Source organism: Microcebus murinus, chromosome 3, assembly GCF_040939455.1.
Source record: "Microcebus murinus isolate Inina chromosome 3, M.murinus_Inina_mat1.0, whole genome shotgun sequence".
Classification (NCBI taxonomy): domain Eukaryota; kingdom Metazoa; phylum Chordata; class Mammalia; order Primates; family Cheirogaleidae; genus Microcebus; species Microcebus murinus.
The window spans coordinates 76,619,570-76,625,258 of NC_134106.1; positions in this window are offsets into that span (position 1 = coordinate 76,619,570).

Here is a 5,689-nt window from a genome sequence, read left to right on the forward strand (position 1 = left end):
GATGTTCCAGTGATAGTAATGCCACTTAGAATGGACAAATTCAGAGCTGGAAAGGTCACCTACAAGAAATGAGGCCATGCATCCCTGTGGGAGGCACTAAGGAGCCCTCTCAGCCAATGTCTCCATTGCCTTCAGTCTCTCTGAGGGGCAGGAAGGTGGTACCAGGTTAGACGGTGCAGACATTACAGCCCTGGTTCTGGCTGTTAATTGCAGGCTGTCTCTTCTCCATGGCAAGGAACCCCAAACAGAGGAATAAAAATCCCCAAAGACACCCTAATTATCATTCACCTTGCAGCCACCATAACGGCTTATCTCATTCTCCTAATTTCTCAAGTTGATACTATATTATAGATACAAAGTCCTCTGCTTAGCATTTTTTAAAAAATCATTCTCATTAAACCTGTTTTCTCAAACAAGGTCAACTTCAAAAGAATAAAATCAGGTCAGGTACTTTGAAAGAACACATCTATTTTCCAATGTTAGTAGCTCTGCCCTTGCACAGTTTTTCTCTTTACTCACCATTTCTGTCCCTTATTTTCTTTCTTAGACCTCTGTATGTTGTGGCTAGCCTTACGTCCTTAGGTTGTGGTTACATAACATAAAATGACCTAGAAATCTGGACTGACCATCTAGTTGCCTCATACTGAGCTCCTTAATAAATGAAGCCCCCCAATCTCAATCTGGCCATCTAGCATGACCTGCGGAGCAGCATTAACCCTCCAAATCCCAGTCTTAAGTGAAATCCCAGCACATCATAAGCCTCGAAGCCATCATGCCCTAACCTCACTGCACTATTCCCTTCAGCCAAAAAAAGGACAAAAAGGGAAATGGTGGGGGTCACCTCGCTGATACCTCTATATCCGACCCCTAAGCATTGGGAAGGCAGCCTCAATAGACCTCAGAACCTGGGACAGGGACTCCCCAGGCCAGCCTGCTGAGAACAGAGGCTAGCAATCCCCAACTAGCTAACCGGCCCCAGCTCACCTGTAATCCTAGCTTTCTGGGAGGCTGAGATGGGAGGATAGCTGGAGCTCAGGGGTTCAACAGCAGCCTGAGCACAGTGAGACTCCATCTCTACCAAATAAAAAAGAAAAGCAAAAAAATACACAAAACAACTAATCCATCCCGGCTCTAGGGAAAGGTACAAATGTGGGTGGATATCTTCCCTAAGAAGCTGGGGCCTCCTGGCCCCCCAGTCAACATCAGCCCCAGAAAGCCTAAACGGTGAGTGACAGCCCGTTTCCTTAACTACTGCATTTCATAGTTCAGCCTCCCCTGGGTGCAGAACACCACTGTCCTCAAATGCCCAGGTGTAGTAGTTCTCTACTGGGAAGAGACGCTTTACAGGGAGCTTTCTTCCCCTGAATTCCCCAAATTCAGCAAGAACATGGAGGGCAGCCTCCCAGGCCTCTCTTCCCTCACTAAGGCTGCAGCTGGGGAGCTATTCCTCAGCAAAGCCTCAGAGCACAGTGGCTACAGGTATGAGCTGCGCTGCATCATCTGGCAGACTGCCAACGTGGACCTGGTGGATAGCAATTTAAGTGGAGAGAAGACGAGTGACATCTACATCAAAGGGTGAGGCAGAGGAGTCAGGCTCCAGCAGAGCCCCCGTGGTCCCAGGGCTTCATAATCCTGAGGGAACACCTCTCCAATATTACCTGTGCTTGGTGCCAGCTGGGCAGCCCTTCCCACAGGGCTCCAGCTCAGGGATGGGGACAATACACATGAACCCCAGGTGAAAGGACTCTGGCCCCAGGTGGTTATATGGCCTAGAGGACGACATGCAGAAGACAGATATCCACTACTACTCCCTGACTGGGGAGGGCAACTTCAACTGGCGATTCATCTTTACCATGGACTACCTGGCAGCGGAGTGTGTGTGCATCCGCAGCCAGAAGGTAACAGTCCTGGGGGTGTGAAGGGCCCCCAACATACAAACAACCTCAGGCTCCAGGAGCTCTTCCTCCCCCGTCCCCCAGAGGCCTGTAGGCTGTTCCAGAACATAGGAACATGTCCTCAGGCAGAAATTCTTTCTTGATAATCCATCACTCCTGGGTAGTGGGCTAATAAAGTGTCCAAGGGACACTCTTCTGCCATCCTCCAGGATTACATTTGGAGCCTGGACCCCACATCGATGAAGTTCCCAGCCCGGCTCATCATCCAGGTCTGGGACAATGACATCTTCTCTCCTGATGACTTCCTAGGTGAGGTCCTGGCACAGGGCTTATGACCACATGACAGGAAGCTCCTTTATTTTCTTTTTGAGACAGCATCTCACTCTGTCACCTGGGCAGAGTGCAGTGGCGTCATCATAGCTCACTGCAACCTCAAACTCCTGGGCTCAAGTGATCCTCCTGCCTCAGCCTTCTGAGCAGCTGAGACTTCAGGAGTGTACCACCACGCCCAGCTAATTTTTCTGTTTTTAGTAGAGATGGGGTCTCGCTCTTGCTCAGGCTGGTCTTGAACTCCTGGCTTCAAGTAATCCTCCCGCTTCAGCCTCCCAGAGAGCTAGGATTACAGGCATGAGCCACTGCACCCTGTCAGGAGCTCCTTCTTGCTGACAGCATTTCTCTGGGCTCAGGGGTCCTGGAGCTGGATTTGTCTGACATGCCCTTCCCAGCTCGGCACGCCTATCAATGCTCCCTCAAGATGATGGATGCTGACTCCAAGTGGCCTCCCTTCCTCCAATACAAGCACTTCTCCCTCTTTAAGAAGAAAACTGTAACTGGCTGGTGGCCTTGTCAAGTCCTTGATGATGGCAAATGGCGCTTGTCGGTAGGAGCTAGGAAAGGTGCCTATTGAATAGGACTGCTATGCCACATAACCTGGCTTTAACAGACTTTTGGGAACCTTAACTAAATCCCTTTTCCTTTCTGGAGCCCGGGATGAGGTCCTAAACCTACCTTACTCCTGCTATCTGAACTCAGCCTCCCACAACCTGTGGTGTTCCTAGGGCAAAGTGAAGATGACTCTTGAGATACTGTCCGAGAGGGAAGCCTTAATCAGGCCAGCTGGGCGAGGCCAGTCGGAACCCAACCAATACCCTACACTTCATCCTCCCCTGTAAGGGTCCTATGGGGCAAAGGCACCCAATCTTTCTCTTCTCAAGTTTGTATGGGGTGGTGAACAGTGGGCCTACACGTGGAGAGGGGTAATTACTTCCTAACACCACAGCTCTGTGCTCAGTTACTACCAGGAGAGAAGACTTTAGGGTGGGGTTGGGCATAAGCAGAAGTTGCTTTTTTGTTTATAAAGACAGCTCTTAGCTCAGGATTACTTGACCCAAAGGTTTCCTCTGCCCTCTATTCTCTGACAATTCTCCTGTTCACTGACAGACGCCCTGAAAGTGGTTTGAAGTGGTTTCGATCACCTGTTCAAAACCTCTGCCGTGGTCTCTGGAAACGCTACCGCTTCAAAATCCTAGCCTCACTGGTCATACTGATTACAGCACTTCTGCTGTTCAACTTTTTATATTCAGCTCCGGTGAGTGGCAACCATAGCGACGGGGACAAAGGCACTGGCTGGTCTGCAGATGACTCTGAGGAGAGTGCCTTCACATTGCTACCTCAGGCTAACTGTTATCTGTTCTCTCTAGCACTATTTGGCCATGCACTGGATCAAACCCGAACTTCGGCTATCTCCTCCCATTAAAGTAGTCAACATCATCACTCCACTAAACACCAGCAATGCCAACTCTTCCATCCTCCAAACCCCAGATTTGAACCCAAAGCCTACGATAGACCGTGGGTTCAAACTCTCCACGTACCCAAGAATCACCTGAGTGATATTTTCCAGCCCCATAAGACTAATTCTCCCATGTTTGCCTGGCTTTTCTCCCCTGGCTACCAGCAGCCCTGCCCTTGAGCTTCCCACCAGTTCCTTGTTTCTGTCTTTGGGACACATGCAAGGAGCCAGGGATATTCTGGCTATTGTGTTCAGAAACCACTTCCAACAACAACAGAGCTATAATTTTCCACTGAAATAAACAAGTTTTATAACAGAGAGCCACCTTATAATTTGGGGGGGTTGAAGAAACCATGAAAGGCTGAAAACGACAGCCCTTCAGACAAGACTCACAGGGACCAGGAGTGATATCATCCTTATACACCACCTCTAGTCCACAGGGTCTCTTCAGTAAGAGGTTTTGAAGTCAGAGGACAATGGAGGGAATGGTGACTGTGAGGAAAGAAGTGGCCCTCATGGGTAAGCAGCACACCAAGGCTCCTGCTCTCCCCTCTACTATGTGTGCAAAGAAGAGCCACACCAGCCGGGTGCAGTGGCTCACACCTGTAATCCCAACACTTTGGGAGGCCAAGACAGGAGGACCACTTGAGGCAGGAGTTTTAGACCAAACTGGCCAATACAGTGAGACCCTCATCTCTACAAAAAACAAAAAAAAAGTAGCTGAATGTGGTGGTTCATGCCTATAATCTTAGTTACTCAAGAGACTGAGGCAGGAGGATCACTTGAGCCCAGGAGCTCAAGGCTGCAGTGAGCTAACCCATCACTGTACCCCAGTATGGACGACAAAACAAGATCCTGTTTCTAAGGAAAAAAAAAAAGAAAAGCCATACCATGGACCAGGCATCTCCCTCCTGTAGCACACACCTGGGATTACAGCGCCCAGGACAATATTCAGCCCATTCACAACAGGAAACATTTGTTTTTAGAACAAAAATCAAGAACCAAGGCAGGGTACCCAATGCTAGGTAAGATGTGATTTTTGTATCATACATTACTCTAAGGGCAGCTGCAGGGTGGGTGAGGACTGCATCCCATGTCTTCCCTGCCCTCTTTAAGGTGGCCAGGCGCAGTGGCTCATGTCTGTAATCCTAGCACTTTTGGGAGGCTGAAGCAGAATGATCTCTTGAGGATCGGAGTTAGAGACCAGCCTGATAAAAAGCAAGACCCTGTTTCTACAGAAAAAAAAAAAAATTACAAAAATTAGCTGGTCAGAGGGGGGGCAAGGGCAATATACCTAACCTTAACATTTGTAGCCCCATAATATGCTGAAATAAAACAAACAAAAATTAGCTGGTCATAGTGGCACATGCCTGTAGTCCCAACTACTCAGGAGGCTGAGGTGGGAGGACCACTTGAGCCCAGGAGTTTGAGGTTGCAGTGAGCTACGATGAGGCCACTGCACTCTAGGCCCAGGTGACAGAGTGAGACATAGTCTCAAAAAAAAAGAAGCCTCAAAATACTCATGAGCTGGAATCACAGAAACCCCACAGGTTCAATCTCTCACCCCTCATCTGAGACCTCCTCCTGCACCGCTGCTGCCTAGGACATCTCAAGACCCTACCTAGGTCCTCTCATCACACATGTCCATACAATCTCACCTTGAACTCAAAAAGACAAAACTACCATTTTCTTTTTCAGTTCTCCCTGGTCCCAAGGCCAAGCTCTAGGTCATTTTTGTCCTTTGGCACCCTGGAGTTACTCTGCTATTATGACAGGGTTAGGAGGTGTTAGAAGAAGAGCACTACAGCCTGTGTTACTTAATTGAGGCCCAAAGAGACAAAGCCCTGTGCCCAGCTACAGTGACCCCCATTTCCTTCTGGGCTAGCTGGTGGCTTTCCATCCCTGGAGAAGACAGAGCAAGGGATGATGGGCTTGAGGCTGAGGAAAAAAGGCCGGGAACTTCTCCCAAACCCACTCCTGGAAGGAAGGACACTGAGTCAAAAGC